The 18,125-nt window shown below is 43.7% G+C and overlaps 2 long non-coding RNA genes across 2 annotated transcripts in view; one reads left to right on the top strand and one right to left on the bottom strand.

Moving 5' to 3' along the window:
* The window catches only part of LOC145526841 (uncharacterized), a 37,874-nt gene extending 30,282 nt beyond the window's left edge, over positions 1-7,592 (top strand). The window contains exon 5 of the long non-coding RNA XR_014069228.1: positions 6,807-7,592. This is a non-coding gene — a long non-coding RNA (uncharacterized LOC145526841). The remainder of the gene's footprint in view (positions 1-6,806) is intronic.
* LOC145526838 (uncharacterized) overlaps positions 1-18,125 on the bottom strand; it is a 45,285-nt gene that overhangs the window by 10,728 nt on the left and 16,432 nt on the right. The window contains exons 6-8 of the long non-coding RNA XR_014069226.1: positions 9,114-9,480; positions 8,334-8,471; positions 3,330-3,429 (exon numbers count right to left, since the gene is read on the bottom strand). This is a non-coding gene — a long non-coding RNA (uncharacterized LOC145526838). The remainder of the gene's footprint in view (positions 1-3,329; positions 3,430-8,333; positions 8,472-9,113; positions 9,481-18,125) is intronic.

The raw sequence follows: 18,125 nt of genomic DNA, 5'->3' as shown, positions 1-18,125 counted from the left end.
AAAAGACCCTGATACTAGGAAAGACTGACAGCAGAAGGAGAAGGGGATGACAGAGGATAAGATGGTTGGATGGCATCACCAACTCGATGGACCTGAGTTTGAGCAAGCACCTGGAGTTGGTGATGGAAAGGGAAGCCTGGCGTGCTGCAGTCCATGGGGCTGCAAACAGACAACTGATATAATCAAAAGTGCCTAGTCTCACTTTTGGGCATATATTTGGAGAAAACTATAATTCAAACAAATACATGCACCCCAGTGTTCATAGCAGTATTATTTGCAATATCCAAGACATGGAAGCAACCTAAAAGCCCATCTGAAGATGAATGGATAAAGATGGATAAAGAATTTTAAAAGACAATTTAAAATTGTCTCCACTACATGTCTGTATATGCATTATAAAATATATACACACACAATGGAGTACTACTCAGTCATAAAAAAGAATGAAATTATGTCATTTGCAGCAACATGAATGGACCTAGAGATTATCATACAAAGTAAACTAAGTCGGAAAGGGAAATACAAGTCCATATGATAATCAATTATATGTAGAATCTAAAATATGACACAGATGAGCTTACTTATAAAACAGAAACAGACCCACAGACATAGAAAACAAATTGATGGTTATAAAAGGGGTGAAAGAGGGATATATTAGGAGTTTGGGATTAGCAGATACAAACTGCTACATATAAAATAGGTAAATAAGAAGCTATTTACTTACATATATCACTTTGCTGTACCCCAGAAACTAACATAATATTATAAATCAACTATAATTTAATAAAAAAGAAAGTAGACTATACAAATATTAATATTTACCAAGTAAGTAAGGTCTTGTTTTCAGCACATTTGTTACACATCCCAAAAGAGTACAATTTCTCTCTGTGTATATTTTTGTATAAAAAGAGGACTAGAAGTATATGGGGTGAGATTATTGGTGACCTTTTTCCAAATAAGGCAATGAGAGTTTAATGGAAGGATACATATGGCACAAAAGGAAGATGGAAATCTTTAAAAAAAAACCCTTTTAATTATGCTGCTGCTGCTGCTGCTAAGTCACTTCAGTCATGTCCGACTCTGTGTGACCCCATAGACCGCAGCCCACCAGGCTCCCCCGTCCCTGGGATTCTCCAGGCAAGACAACTGGAGTGGGTTGCCATTTCCTTCTCCAATGCATGAAAGTGAAAAGTGAAAGTGAAGTCACTCAGTCGTGTCCGACTCTCAGCGACCCCATGGACTGCAGTCTACCAGGCTCCGCCATCCATGGGATTTTCCAGGCAAGAGTACTGGAGTGGGGTGCCGTTGCCTTCTCCATTTAATTACGAAGAATTTCAGTTATAAAAATAGATAAACAGGTAGTGAGGAAAGTATAATGAATACCCATCACCCAGCTTCAGCAATTGTCAAATCATGGTTCATTTTATCTGTCTGCACTTCCTACTTCCTTCCTCACCACTGGAGTATTTTGAAGCAAATCCCAGACATCATGTCTTTTTATCTGTAAATATTTCAACATGTGACTCTAAAAAATAAGAACTCTTTAAAATAACATAGCCACAATGCTATTATTACATTATGGGTTATTTAAAATTGTCTCCACTACATGTTTGTATATGCATTATAAAATATATACATTACTTTGGAATCAAACAACAGTCATACTTTAAAAACATATTTCTGTGATGACCTAAGTGTTTGTGAAAGTGTTAGTTGCTCAGTCATGTCAGACTCTTTGCGACCCCATGGACTGTAGCCCTCCAGGCTCCTCTGTCCATGTGGTTCTCTGGGCAAGAATACTGGAGTGGGTTGCCATTTCCTTCTCCAGGGGATCTTCCCAACCCAGGGATAGAACCCAGGTCTCGAACCCAGGTCTCCCACATTGCTGGCAGATTCTTTACCATCTGAGCCACCAGGGAAGTCCCGTAAATGGGAAGGAAATCCAAAAAAGAGAGGATATATGTATACCTATAGCTGATTCACTTTGCTGTAGAGTAGAAACTGTCACAACATTGTAAAGCAATCATATGCCAACAAAAATTAATTTAAAAACATATTAAGATGCATTAAACATGACTGGTGTCTTCAAAGATGCACATACACAAACACACACATATATACACAAACATACACTGAGTGGCTTCCCCTCAAGTAGGAAATGCCTGGTCCTAGGGGCAGTCTCTACCACACACTGGGTGGATCTGTTCTGCCTGCAGTAGAATACCTGCCCATCCCCATCCCAGTCTGTGGGATGGGGCTGTGGGTGGGGGGATCTGGCTCAGGCTTATAACTGCTGAGTGGTCCAGACAGGTGGCCTCTGGAAAGGGATGCAGGTGAGGGTGTCAAACCTGAGAAGCAAGAGGCAGGACCACCGGGTGACTTCCTTGGAGAAGGTCCAGGCAGCCCCTCCGGTGCCAGCCAGCTGATGACCCAGCATCTACCACCTAAACTTTCACAGCCTTATCGGTCACTCTTGTGATCTGGGTCAGTGAATTGAGAACATCAGTCTTCCCGGTAAGTTTGGCCCATGTGGATGTGGACGAGGGCATGAGAACTCTGAATACTCAAGAAAAACCAGAGGGAAAATCCGGAAAGAGACTGTACCTAAGACATGGTTGGCTTTTGTTCCAGTTGTACCGAATCTGACTTCTCAGTAGCAACCAGTTCCCCTTTCCCAGGCCAGATGGGGCCATGCCAATCAGTGATGGCTGGCACTAGCAAGGCCTGGCTTGCCCTTATTCAGGGTGGAAAACTTTCTTTATTCTGGCTTAGCCTTGTGGAGGAGGGGGATCCCCAGGACAGGGGATCATGTATCTCCACTGACAAATCAACCAACAGCGGCATTTCCATTGCCTCATCTCGTGGAGATACTCCCCAGGACTGTGATCCCCTCCACGTTGTATTCACGGAGCCCCTGTGCTGGGCACAGGTGGGTGACGTCTCTGGGATGCACAGGGAGGATGAGCATTCTATCAATTTCTCAGGTACGTTTCCTATTTCTCACTCTTACCATGTCTTTTAAGCTCTGATCTCCTCTGACTTGTCTCCCTTTCACTTTCCCCCTGCCCTCCTCACATCGTCACTGTTCATCATCTCCCCTGTTTTCCTTCATTCCTACCCCTTGACTGGCTCCCTTTCCTACCAACCGCATTTATGTCTTTTCTTAAAAATTCCCCCTTGCTCCCACCACTTTGGTCGGCCCATCTGCCAGCGCCTCAGCTGGGTTTTGTCCCTTTCTCTTTCCCCGCCCACAGAGTGTCAGCCCCTGGCCACCTGATTTAGATCTTTCATGTGTTTCCATTCTCATCACACGCAATCTGGAAACTCACCTTCAGAGCAGAGCGTGGCTTTGGGGTGCAGCCCTCAGGACATCCCTGTTTTATACCTCTCTTCCCTCAGGAGGCAGGGATGGGCCTCTCTGGTCCTTTGCTGAGGAGAAAAAATGGCAGGGTGTTAGCTCATAGGATAAACATGGAGGACACAGAAAATGCTCCTCAGTCCCCATCTCCACAGGGAGGGAGATGGAGGACCAAGAAAGTTCCATTTATGTTATGGGGTAGGCACTGGGACGAGGGAGACCTCACTGAATTCTGTGTTATAGGAGTGACATTGCCACCTAAAGGTAAAGAATCTGAGGATCAGAGAGGTTAAGTAACTTGCCTGTAGTCACACAGCAGTGGAGCCAGTGATAGAACCTGATCTCATGTCAAAGCCCTTGTTCATTCCACCACAATAAGGGCCTCTGTGGACTGAGGAAACTGGGTAACTAGACTGCCTTTTTCTGTTTCAACATTCAAGACAGTATCTTATCATCCAACACCTCATCATTTGTTTCTCTCCTTCCTGCCCTTTACTCTTCTGCATCGCATTTCCTCTAGAAAAGTTTATGGTTGTGAATGTCTCACCTCCTCTCCTGTCCTGCCCCATGCCTTTCTCCACCCACGTTTCAGTGATATCACCAGCGCCTTGGGCAAGACCGCAAAACCTCCCCGCTAGTGGAGCTTCGAGATTCTAGTTGTCTGGAGCCAGGGCCAAAGTCGCCCTTCCCTGTGGGATGCTTACAGAGAAATTGTGCTCAGGATTTCAGCATCTGCCTTAAGTTCGAAGGACACTTGGCAGCAGGCTAATACATACAGGTTGGCTGGGGGCTCATGAAGAGCCACGTCAAGCTCTCCCCAGAATTCCCGGGGACCCTTCTCCCCATTAACAAACACGCTGATGCACGAGCCCGCCTGCAGTGCCCCATGCAGCTCTGTTCTGCTCTTACTGACATGGTAGTGCCTCTGCAACGTTGAAAATAATTTGGGGAAAGGAAAAAAGATTCGCCTAAATCCCACTTGGTATTAAAAATTATTTTTGTTTTTGATACATCTTTTCAGTTTTTGATTTCATGTGGTCAGATTTTTTTTTCCTATACTGTTTGTCATCATAGTGTACACACCGTTTGATTTTCTGCTTTGTTCCCTTAGCACTGTATTCTTTAGTGTTTTTATTTTTTTAGACTTTTTATTTTTTATTGGCATATATCCAATTAACAGTGTTGTGATTAGATTCAAGTGAACTGTGAAGGGACTCAGCCATACACATACGTGTATCCGTTCTCCCCCAACACCCCCCTCCCATCCAGGCTGCCACATAACATTGAGCAGAGTTCCTAGTGCTCATTTTTTAATACAAGTTCCAGAATTACTATTTCCTAGCATTCCATTGATTAGATGTAGCATAATTTATTAAACTATTACCCTGCTGATGTACATGTAAGTTGCTTCCTCTGGTTGCAATTATATAAAACATTCTAATGGAGATTTCATGCCTGTTGCTTTTTGCTTCCATCAAATTATTTCCTCGGAAAATTGATCAGGAATGGGAATTAGTACTTGATAGCCATGTGACCTTGGGCAAACTACTTAATTTCTCTAAGCCTCAATTTCCTCAAATGTAAAACAAAGCTAATATAATGTTTAATCCATAGGGTTGTGGTGAAGACTGAATAAAATGAGGTAACAAATATTCTATACATCTTAGCTAGTACTGGGCTTCCCAGGTGGCTCAGATGGTAAGGAAACTGCCTGCAATGCAGGAGACCCTGGTTTGATCCCTGGGTTGGGAAGATTCCCTGGAGAAGGGCGGGGAAACTCACTCCAATATTCTTGCCTGGAGAATTCCATGGTCAGAGGGGCCTGATGGGCTACAGTCCATGGGGTCGCAAAGAGCTGGACATGACTAAGTGACTGACACTGGCTAGTACTGGTATTACTGCTGCTGTAACCTCTTTTGACACTATTTTTTTTCGGTACTTTTAGACTCAGCTGACTCAATATCATGTGGCTGAAACCCAGAATATTTTCTTAGAGGCAAACACAACCTGGTTTGCAATCATCCAACAGGTCAAATCATTTTAGAACATCTTACTTCATATGTACCTCTCAACCCTGCCACCCACTCCTTACCCACATCTCCTGTCTGTTCTGAATCTGAGACTTTAGTCAAATCTCAGTCCTTACTTGATTTCTTTTAAGGCCTTTGTAGGCATCCCAGGTGGTCCTAGTGGCATCTGCCTGCCAATGCAAGAGACATAAGAGAAGCAGTTTCCATCCCTGGGTTGGGAAGATCCCCCTGGAGGAGGGCATGGCAACCCACTCCAGTGTTCTTGCCTGGAGAATCCCCATGGACAGAGGAGCCTGGTGGGCTATGCTCCATAGGGTCTCAAAGATTTGGACACAACTGAAGGGACCTAGCAGCAGCAGTAAAGGCCTTTGTGGGCCCTTGACCCTCTTAATTTTGGAAACCATACTGCAGATCACATCAGGAATATTAAAACATCCCTGTCCCTCCATATCCTGCAGGAAATATAAGATAGGAGCAGTAGACATGATGTGAAGTTTTGTATTAAATTAAATACTTAATAATTTTGATTTTGTGATTTGGGTTAAGGTTTAGTGGTCCAATGAACAATGCCTTTCACTCATAGACTTAGAGAATGAACTTATGGTTGACAAGAGGGAAGAATGGGGAAGGGACAGTTAGGGAGTTTGGGGTGGACATGTATATTCTGCTACATTTAAAATGAGTAACCAACAAAGTCCTACTGTATATGTGGCAGGCTGGATGAGAGGGGAGTTTGGGGAAGAATAAACACATGTACATGTATGACTGAGTCCCTTTGCTGTCCATCTGAAACTATCACAACATTGCTAGTTGGCCATACTCCAATATGAAATAAAGCGTTTAAAGGCAAAAAAAAAAAAAAAATCATCTTCCTTCCTGAGTTCAGAACCAAAGAAGAAATACATTCAGTAGACAGATGGAGATCAAGTCAACAGCTTTATTACTAGGAAAAGCTGAAGAAACGAAAATGTTCTAAATCTGCGGCCAGAGAGAGCTTTCTAATACTGCCACCTGAAAGGAACTTGCAACATCTCTCCAAAAAACCTTCAGGCTACCCTCACGTGCCACAGAGTGGATGAAAGCCCAAAATGGCCCCTCGCCCACAGGGTCTGAAAGAAGAGAAGAGGGAGGAGCTGAGTGGAGAATATTCAAGTTTTCTCCAAACTCACTGGCAAAAGAGAGAGAGGGTAAAGGATGGTCAGAGAGGCCAGGAGTATTTTTAGCTGACATTCCTTCATGTGAAAATATTGAACAACTTGCAGCAACATGGGTGGACCTAGAGATTAGTTGACTAGGCAGCCAGCAATGTCTGTTGTGCTTTGGTTTGGTGGTTATGATTTTAAAGAACTGATTCCCTTCTATTTTTCTGTTCTCATCTCTGAACCTCAATTTCCTCATCTGCCCTCTATACCCACAAGGCTGCAAGGCTGCTGTGATGATCCAGTGAGATATCTTGTAAACTACAAAGCGTTGTGTAAATCTTGCATCTGATGAGCGTGACGATCACGGATGTAAACTTTTCTTACCACCACTGAGGGGCAACTCATCACAGACTTGAGCAGTTGTTTGCAAGTTAGGGTAGTCCTTGTAAGTTTGGAAAGTGGAAACATCTCATCATTGGGATGAAAGTTCCTCTTTGGTCTCCAAATAGAATGAAAACAAAGGAAATAAAAAGTTAAAGCAAATTAAACCAATGAACATATGAAAGGATGCGCAGTGTCACTAATCACTAAGGAAATGCAAATCAAAAGAACAGTGAGATGTCACCTTAAACCCACTAAAATGGTTACCATAACAAGCGTTGGCAAGGATGTGGAGACATTGCAATCCTTATACACTGTTGATGGGAAGGAAAAATAATGCAGCCATTATGGAAAATGGTGTGGTGGTTCCTCAAAGAATTTAAAATAAAATTACCATATGAACTAGAGATTCTACTCCTGGTTGTATAAACAGAAGAATTGAAAGCAGGATCTTGAAGAGATATTTGCACACCCGAGTTCATAGCCACATCATTTACAATAGCTGAAAAGTGGACGCAGTCCAAAAGTCCACTTGATGAACGGATACGCAAAATGAGGTATGTACATACAATGAAACGTTTTTTCAGTCTTAAGAAGAAAGGAAGGCTGTCATATGCTACGATATGAATGAATTCTGAAGACATTATGCTGACTGAAATAAACCAGTCACAAAAACACAAATACTGTGTGATTCCGCTTATGTGAGGTAACTAGAGTAGTCAACTTGATAGAAACAGGGTAGAATGGTGGTTGCCAGGGGCTGGAGGGAGGGGAAAGGGGGCAGTTGTTGTTTAGTAGGTAAAGAGTTTAAGTTTTGCAAGATGGAAAAAGTTCTGGAGACTGGTTATTTAACAATGTAAAGGCACTTCTTGCCTGGGAAATCCCATGGACACGGGAGCCTGATGGGCTACAGTCCATGGGGTCACAAGAGTCAGACATGACTTAGCAACTAACAACAACAACAAAAGCACTAAATGCCATTGAGCTGAACATTTATAAATCATCAAGATGATAAAATTTACGTTAAACATTTTTTACCATGATAAAATTTTTAAAATTAAAGTTTGCAGTGCTGGATAGTACAGAGTGAAACAGGCACTCACCCTCACCACATGAACAGTTGATGGGACTTCAAAAGGACTTATTTTTTGTGGATGGTGGTTTGGTAACATCTATCAAAATGAATGGCAAAAGAGGGAGGAGTGGCAGAAGAACATTATCAGGGAGGTGGTCTTTGGGACCTAAAATAAGGGCCTTTATATAATAGAACCAGGTGGGACCCCAAGAACAGGAGTTGAGTCAGTGTCCAGAGACTGCCCACCCTCTGCCTAGTGGGTAATTTTTGCAGCCAACATTAGGAAACAGAGTTAACCATCACTTCTCAGTTGGGTGACCCATTCCCCTGTAAAGTCCTCTACTTGCCTTCTTTCTCCTGGTCATCAGATAAAGGTTTTCTTACTTGCTGATCATTTTGATAGAAGTGTCATCTACCTATGCCTGAGATTTTATTAAGCCCATCCATATCAGCTTCCCTTGTAGCTCAGTTGGTTAAGACTCTGCCTGCAATACAAGAGACCCGGATTCAATTCCTTGGGTGGGAAGATCCCCTGGAGAAGGAAATGGCAACACACTCCAGTATTCTTGACCAGGAAATCCTATGGACAGAGGAGCCTGGCAGGCTACAGTCCATTGGGTCGCAAGAGTCAGACATGAGTTAGCGACTAAACCACCAACCATCCATTTCAGGCACGGTCGGTTAACCAGCAAATAATCTCAACATTTTAGTGGCTTAACACAATAAGACAATATCTTATACAAGCTTCAGTGCAGATGTTCTTAGTGGAACAGCATTCCTGGGCAGTTCTCCTCCAAGTGGTGACTCAGAGATCCAGGTTTCTTATATCTGGTGGCATTGCTATGGCTTGAGGCAGTAGTCCCCAACCAGCCCCAGGGACTGGTTTCATGGGAGACAGTTTTTCCACAGACCAGGAGGGTCAGTGGGGGGGCTGGTTTCAGGGTGATTCTTATGAGAAGCATGCAACCTAGATCTCTTGCATATGCAATTCACAGTAGGGTTTGTATTCCTATGAGAATCCATTGCTTCTGCTGATCTGACAGGAAGAGCTCAGGCAGTAAAGCAAGAGAAGGGGAGCTGCTGTAAATACAGATGAAGCTTTGCTTTCTCGCCTGCTTGCCGCTTACCTCTTGCTATGCGGTCCAGTTCCTAACAGGTCTGTGGCCCAGGGGTGTGGAACCCTGCCTTAAGGCCCCTGCAGAGTCTTCTACTGGAACTCTGCATTCAGCCAGACAGCAAGATACGAGAGAGGGCAAGGAAATTGCATGGGTCATTTTAGGGGCCAGGCTTGGAAGTAGCAAACACCATTGCCACTTTCTGCCAAGAGGCAGGAGGTTCAAGGCAGGGCAAATCCAGAAGTAGTTTGACCAGGGCTCCATGACTGTTTCTCAGTTCTTCTCCTTTCTCCTCTGCTCTGTGTTGACACTGCCCTCAAGGTGGCCATCCTCATGGCTATGAGATGGCTGCCAGCTGAATCCAGGGAATAGGTTGTTCCTGTTGAAAAGGAGAGAGGGAAAAGACATTTCTCTTTTCCAAAAAGCTCTGAGCAAATCTCTCCTCACATCTCACTGATATGAAGCGGCTTAGGACTGCCCAATCCTGAAACAGTCAATGACATAGGAACTACTATGAATGGTATAAAGTCATTGCATAATCAACACTCAAGGTACACAGTCAACAACAGTGACTCCTGGTGGGTTTGGACCAGACTATGGAAAATCTTCAATCTCAGCCTCAGGAATCTGTGTGTAAAATAAAAGACATGGGGAATCATTGACTGTTCTTCCAGCAAGGGAGTAGTCAGATCTAAGTTCAGGGCCTAATTATTTGGGTGTGTTGATTGGAAATAACCAAGCAGAGGGGAGTGGACTGGAAGAACCATGTGCCCCTTGCCACCATGGTCTTCTTCTCCCTGCATCAAAAGTGGCTTCCAGGAGAGCAGTAGCTCTATTCATTCACAGCAGGTGGACGTGACTGATGAGGTATGAAGCCAGTGGGAGTGGAAAGGAGAGTTTTGATGGAAGAAACATTCCAGAAAGGACCAACATGATGATAGTAAACAGGGAAAGAAAACTTTTCAATGATTTTGCAGTTGTAAATTTGGATGATTTTAATGTGTAGGGCCATGAATAGAAATATGGTCATCCAGGAGAGTCAGTGAGGGGATTTTGAGTCTATAAATCACATGCATGATTTATATAAAATCATCCATTATAAAACAAAATAATGTTAATATAAAAACAAAATAAATATAAAATATAAAACAGAAACAAAAAATATAAAAACAAAACAATGTTAAACATTGTTTAACACAATATAAAAACAAAACAAATATGTTAATAATATAACAAAATAATGTTAATAGTTTATATAAATATAAAAACAAAATAAACACAAAATATATAAACAAAATATAAATATAAAACAAAATAATGTTAATAATAAAACAAGAATAATTAATAATAAAATTAGCATGTATTGAGCAAGTTAATATGTGTCACTATTTCCTAAGGTACTTATTTAGCTAATATTTGCTAAGATGCCTATTGTTGTTCTGATACATATATATGCATTCGTTTATTCCTTTCAACAATCCTATTTTTATCCCCATTCAGTAGAGGAAGAACCTGAGGACCATAGTGGTAAAAGTACATAATTGAAGATCATGTAACTGGTAAGTAGATAAGATAGGATCAAACCCAGGCCATCTGACTCCAGACACTCTTCTTTCAGTCATTACACGAGCATCCATTTAAGCATCTACTATGTGATGGTAGATGAGAATAGAGAATACCCATGGACAGAGGAATCTGGCAGGCTGCAGTCCATGCGGTCGCAGAGTCAGACATGGCTGAGCTACACTGCACACATGTGGTCGTACTCTACCTACAGTCTCTTTAGTCCTTGAGAGTCAACCTATAAACTGGATTTCATAGATGAGGATGCTGAGGCACAGAAAGGGTAAGAGACTTGCCCACAGCAACACAGCTAAGAAGTGGCAGGGGTGGGATTCAAACTGCAGCTGGCGTAGCTCTAAAATATGAGTTCTTTCCATGATGCCATGAAAAAGAGAAAGGTATCCTGGGACTGGGTTTCCCTGGTAGCTCAGATGGTAAAGAATCTGCCTGCGATGTGGGACACCCAGATTCAATCCTTCAGTCAAGAAGATCTTCCAGAGAAGGAAATGGCTATCAAGTCCAGCATTTGTGCCTGGAGAATCCCAAGGACAGAGGAGCCTGGCAGGCTATAATCCATGGGGTTGCAAAGAGTTGGACACGACTAAAACAACTTAACACATAGCACATATCCTAGGACCGCTCCTGTCTTATCAATGACATTTTAAACTTCTGCTTTGGGGACCAAATATCACACATCTAGGGTACACCCGTGTGAGTACAAGACCTGGTACACAGATGTCCAGGACCAATAGAATTGTGCAGTCTCTGGAAATCTCTGCATAGAAAGAAAATCCTGAAGCTATGCTGGGAGGATCCTTGTCAATGGAGGCATGAAGTTCAAGGAAGTTGAAGGGTGGGATCAGACAGTCCTGAGTCCCATTGCATTTGCTGGGCAGCCTTGGGCAGCCAAGAGGAGCTATCCCACGCCCGAGGTCAGGGGCGGTGGCTGAGAGGAGCTACTGTGAGTCAGAGGTAAGGGGCGGCGTCTGCGCTTTGTTGGGGCAGCGGCTGTGCTTTGCTGGAGCAGCCGTGAAGAGAGAACCCGTGTCCAAGGTAAGAGAAACCCAGGTAAGATGGTGGGCACTGAGAGAGGGGATCAGGGGTCAGACAGGTTGAAACTACAGTCACGGACAACTAGCCAATCTGATCACATGGACCACAGCCTTGTCTAACTCAATGAAACTAAGCCATGCCGTGTGGGGCCACCCAAGACAGACAGGTCATGGTGGAGAGGTCTGACAGAATGTGGTCCACTGGAGAAGGAAATGGCAAACCACTTCAGTATTCTTGCCTTGAGAACCTCATGAACAGTATGAAAAGGCAAAAAGATAGGACACTGAAAGATGAACTCCCCAGGTTGGTAGGTGCCCAATATGCTAGTGGAGAAATAACTACAGAAAGAATGAAGGGATGGAGCCAAAGCAAAAACAACACCCAGTTGTGAATAGGACTGGTGATAGAAGCAAGATTTGATGCTATAAAGAGCAATACTGCATAGGAACCTGGAATGTTAGGTCCATGAATCAGGGCAAATTGGAAGTGGTCACACAGGAGATGGCAAGAGTGAACATCGACATTCTAGGAATTAGTGAACTAAGATGGACTGGAATGGGTGAATTTAACTCAGATGACCATTATATCTACTACTGTGGGCAGGAATCCCTTAGAAGAAATGGAGTAGCCATCATAGTCAACAAAAGAGTCTGAAATGCAGTACTTGGAAGCAATCTCAAAAATGACAGAATGATCTCTGTTCATTTCCAAGGCAAACCATTCAATATCACGGTAATTCAAGTCTATGCCCCAACCAGTAACACCGAAGAAGCTGGAGTTGAACAGTTCTATGAAGACCTACAAGACCTTCTAGAACTGACACCCAAAAAAGATGTCCTTTTCATTATAGGAGACTGGAATGCAAAAGTAGGAAGTCAAGAAACACCTGGAGTAACAGGCAAATTTGGCCTTGGAGTACAGAATGAAGCAGGGCAAAGGCTAATAGAGTTCTGCCAAGAGAATGCACTGGTCATAGCAAACACCCTCTTCCAACAACACAAGAGAAGACTCTACACATGGACATCACCAGATGGTCAACACTGAAATCAGATTGATTATATTCTTTGCAACCAAAGATGGAGAAGCTCTATACAGTCAGCAAAAACAAGACCAGGAGCTGACTGTGGATCAGATCATGAATCCTTATTGCCAAATTCAGACTGAAATTGAAGAAAGTGGAGAAAACCACTGGATCATTCAGGTATGACCTAAATCAAATCCCTTATGACTATACAGTAGAAGTGAGAAATAGATTTAAAGGACTAGATCTGATGGAGAGAATACCTGATGAACTATGGATGGAGGTTTGTGACATTGCACAGGAGATAGGTATCAAGACAATCCCCAAGAAAAAGAAATGCAAAAAAGCAAAATGTCTGTCTGAGAAGGTACAAAATGTCTGTCTGAGAAGGCCTTACAAATAGCTGTGAAAAGACGGCAAGCGAAAAGCAAAGGAGAAAAGGAAAGATATACCCATTTGAATTCAGAGTTCCAAAGAATAGCAAAGAGAGATAAGAAAGCCTTCCTCAGCGATCAATGCAAAGAAATAGAGGAAAACAATAGAATGGGAAAGACTAGAGATCTCTTCAAGAAAATTAGAGATACCAAGGAAATATTTCATGCAAAGATGGGCTCAATAAAGGACAGAAATGGTAGGGACCTAACAGAAGCAGAAGATATTAAGAAGAGGTGGCAAGAATACACTGAAGAACTGTACAAAAAAGTTCGTCATAATCAAGACAATCACAATGGTGTGATCACTCACCTAGAGCCAGACATCCTGGAATGTAAAATCAAGTGGGTCTTAGGAAGCATCACTACGAACAAAGCTAGTGGAGGTGATGGAATTCCAGTTGAGCTATTTCAAATCCTCAAAGGTGATGCTGTGAAAGTGCTGCACTCAATATGCCAGCAAATATGGAAAACTCAGCAGCGGCCACAGGACTGGAAAAGCTCAGTTTTCATTCCAATCCCAAAGAAAGGCAATGCCAAAGAACGCTCAAACTACCACACAATTGCACTCATCTCACATGCTAGTAAAGTAATGCTTAAAATTCTCCAAGCCAGGCTTCAGCAATACGTGAACCGTGAACTTCCAGATGTTCAAGCTGGTTTTAGGAAAGGCAGAGGAACCAAAGATCAAATTGCCAACATCCAATGGATCATCAAAAAAGCAAGAGAGTACCAGAAAAACATCTATTTCTGCTTTATTGACTATGCCAAAGCCTTTGACTGTGTGGATCACAATAAACTGTGGAAAATCCTGAAAACCATGGGAATACCAGACCACCTGACCTGCCTCTTGAGAAACCTGCATGCAGGTCAGGAAGCAACAGTTAGAACTAGACATGGAACAACAGACTGGTTCCAAATAGGAAAAGGAGTACATCAAGGCTGTATATTGTCACCCTGCTTATTTAACTTATATGCAGAGAACATCATGGGAAACGCTGGGCTTGATGAAGCACAAGCTGGAATCAAGATTGCCAGGAGAAATATCAATAAACTCAGATATGTAGATGACACCACCTTTATGGCAGAAAGTGAAGAAGAACTAAAGAGCCTCTTGATGAAAGTGAAAGAGGAGAGTGATAAAGTTGGCTTAAAGCTGAACATTCAGAAAACTAAGATCACGGCATCCAGTCCCATCACTTCATGGCAAATGGATGGGGAAACAGTGGAAACAGTGGCTGACTTTATTTTTCTGGGCTCCAAAATCACTGCAGATGGTGATTGCAGCCATGAAATTAAAAGACGCTTACTCCTTGGAAGGAAAGTTATGACCAACCTAGATAGCATATTAAAAAGCAGAGACATTACTTTGCCAATAGGTCCATCTAGTTAAGGCTATGGTTTTTCCAGTGGTCATGTATGGATGTGAGAGTTGGACAGTGAAGAAAGCTGAGCACCAAAGAATTGATGCTTTTGAACTGTGGTGTTGGAGAAGACTCTTGAAAGTCGCCTGGACTGCAAGGAGATCCTACATGACTGAGCGACTGAACTGAACTGAACTTGAGCAAATTGCTTAATCTCTGAGCTTTATTGTCCTCATCTGTAAAATGGGGATAATAATAGCAGAACTTCACTCTGGAAAACTATCTAATGAGGACTTCCTACTATAAGAGGAAGCAAGTAAACATTTGGCTCCCAGCCCGTAGAAGCAAACACTCACTCAGTTCAGTTCAGTCGCTCAGTCATGTCCAACTCTTTGCGACCTCATGAATTGCAGCACGCCAGGCCTCTCTGTCCATCACCAACTCCCAGAGTCCACCCAAACCCATGTCCATCGAGTTGGTGATGCCATCCAACCATCTCATCCTCTGTCGTCCCCTTATCCTCCTGCCCCCAATCCCACCCAGCATTAGGGTCTTTTCCAATGAGTCAACTCTTCACATGAGGTGGCCAAAGTATTAGTGTTTCAGCTTCAACATCAGTCCTTCCGATGAACACGCAGGATTGATCTCCTTTAGGATGGATTGATTGGATCTCCTTGCAGTCCAAGGGACTCTCAAGAGTCTTCTCAAACACCACAACTCAAAAGCATCAATTCTGCGGTGCTCAGCTTTCTTCACCGTCCAACTTTCACATCCATACATGACCACTGGAAAAACCATAGCTTTGACTAGATGGACTTTTGTTGACAAAGTAATGTCTCTGCTTTTAAATATGCTATCTAGGTTGGCCATAACCTTCCTGCCAAGGAGTAAGCGTCTTTTAATTTCATGGCTGCAATCACCATCTGCAGTGATTTTGGAGCCCAAAAAAATAAAGTCTGACACTGTTTCCACTGTTTCCCCATATATTTCCCATGAAGTGATGGGACCAGATGCCATGATCTTAGTTTTCTGAACGTTGAGCTTTAAGCCAACTTTTTCACTCTCCTCTTTCACTTTCATCAAGAGGCTCTTTAGTTCTTCTTCACTTTCTGTCGTAGGGTGGTGTCATCCGCATATCTGAGGTTATTGATATTTCTCCTGGCAATCTTGATTCCAGCTTGTGTTTCTTCCAGCCCAGCATTTCTCATGATGTACTCTGCATATAAGTTAAATAAGCAGGGTGACAATATACAGCCTTGACGTACTCCTTTTCCTATTTGGAACCAGTCTGTTGTTCCATGTCTAGTTCTAACTGTTGCTTCCTGACCTGCATACAGGTTTCTCAAGAGACAGGTCAGGTGGTCTGGTATTCCCATCTCTTTCAGAATTTTCCACAGTTTATTGTGATCCACACAGTCAAAGGCTTTGGCATAGTCAATAAAGCAGAAATAGATGTTTTTCTGGAACTCTCTTGCTTTTTTGATGATCCAGCGGATATTGGCAATTTGATCTTTGGTTCCTCTGCCTTTCCTAAAACCAGCTTGAACATCTGGAAGTTCACGGTTCATGTATTGCTGAAGCCTGGCTTGGAGAATTTTGAGCATTACTTTACTAGCATGTGAGATGAGTGCAATTGTGTGGTAGTTTGAGCGTTCTTTGGCATTGCCTTTCTTTGGGATTGGAATGAAAACTGAGCTTTTCCAGTCCTGTGGCCGCTGCTGAGTTTTCCATATTTGCTGGCATATTGAGTGCAGCACTTTCACAGCATCACCTTTGAGGATTTGAAATAGCTCAACTGGAATTCCATCACCTCCACTAGCTTTGTTCGTAGTGATGCTTCCTAAGACCCACTTGATTTTACATTCCAGGATGTCTGGCTCTAGGTGAGTGATCACACCATTGTGATTATCTGGGTCGTGAAGATCTTTTTTGTACAGTTCTTCAGTGTATTCTTGCCACCGCTTCTTAATATCTTCTGCTTCTGTTAGGTCCATACCATTAGTAGCAATGTTGCTATGATTGTTGTTATTGCTATTATTTCTGCAAGAGAATGTGGAAGGCAAACAGCCCGTACCTCTGGGAGAAGGATTCTGCAGCTTATCTTTTACAATATTCCTACCCCTTTGAAGCCTCCATGCAGCAGCTGCCTTGGCCTCCAAGTTTCACAGGCAGGATCTCCACCAACCTAATTGACCAAAGCCAGCTGCTGCTCCTGGAAGAAGGGAAGAGGGGAGGAGGAGGATGGGAAAAAGGAGGTGGGAGGGCCTGCCTACTCAAGAACCCTTCCCTAGGCCCTTCCCAGATCCCACCAGCTGGCCCCAGCACCAGCTCGGGCCGCACATCCTGCCCAGTCACGTGGTTTGTATTTCAAAATGTAACCAGCAGCTGTTGGCAGCTGGTTCCAGCTATGAATACCATGACCAAGAAATGAGGGAGCTGTGAGGTCAGTGCTGGCCCTGGAGCAGCTGCTTCCCTCTCCACATGGGTGGGGAGTGAGCAGATGGAGGGAACCCAGCCCTGAGAACCACCGCACAGGGCGCTGGCTACCCCAGGGGTGGCTCTCAGATCTTCCAGATGGAGACCCCCCAGCTCAGCCCGTCGGGGCTCAGACTCTGGCTTACTCACCAAGAAGCAGCAACTTCCCCTCAGCAGCCATTGCTCCCAGAGAGTTCTGGAATCTGGGGCGTCTCCAGGTGCTTAGTCATGGAACATTAGAGCTGGCAAAGCCCTTAATCCAACCATCCCATTTTATAGACAAGGAAACTGAGGCCCAGAGGGGTGAACTGACTAGTCTAAGATAGCCTATGAGTCAGCGCAGGGCTGGGGCAGGAGCTCTTGCTGAAAACAGCGAGCCTGGGGCTTTTCCATTACTCAAAACCACAGAGCCCGCCCTGGCACCCTTACCTAAAAAGGGCTGGATCCTGGGATCCAGTTGGGACCTGTGACCCCAACCCAAGTGCCCTACACCTTTGAAAGAAAGGCTTGCTGAACACAGATGGTGGGCAAACGTACTGGAAAAGAAAAATGTATTTTGACAGGGAAACACGCTCATCCTCCAGTGTAAAATGAAAAAGAATCGAATTCCCCAAGCAGAATTCCTCCTACGGTCTCATTTGGATGAGCAGCACCTGCACATACATGTGGACTCACAGAAAAAAGACTGGAAGGAAAAGTAAAACAGACTTACTTCTGAGAGGCAGGGTTGTGAATGTTTTTCATTTGTCTCTTGTCTTACCATATTTTTCTATTTTCTTACTGTGAGAGTGTTTATTTCTATTGCAACAATATTAAAAGGATACACAACAAACAGCCAAGTGCCCAGGTCCCCGGCCATCCACAGTCAGGCTTGGCTTGTGGAAGATTCCAGAACAGGCTGCACCTATTGCACAAGGTGGGGCCGGTTTCTTCTAAGGGGAAGACTAAGCAAGCTCAGGCCTGAGGGCAGCAGGCATGGTGTGGCTTTGCTGCAGCTGGAGCAGCAGCTCCAGCTCAGGGCACCCCTGGGTTCTCCGGAGTGCACCAGGGAGGAAGGGCCGGCTCCAGACCCCAGCCTCTCAGATGGCTCCACAGAGCACGTGCCCAAGGCCTCACG

The sequence above is a fragment of the Giraffa tippelskirchi genome, chromosome 11 (genome assembly GCF_054371585.1).
Source record: "Giraffa tippelskirchi isolate mGirTip1 chromosome 11, T2T-mGirTip1v1.2.pri, whole genome shotgun sequence".
NCBI lineage: Eukaryota > Metazoa > Chordata > Mammalia > Artiodactyla > Giraffidae > Giraffa > Giraffa tippelskirchi.
The sequence above is the reverse complement of the archived record's forward strand: the minus strand, read 5'-3'. Positions and strand labels throughout refer to the sequence as shown.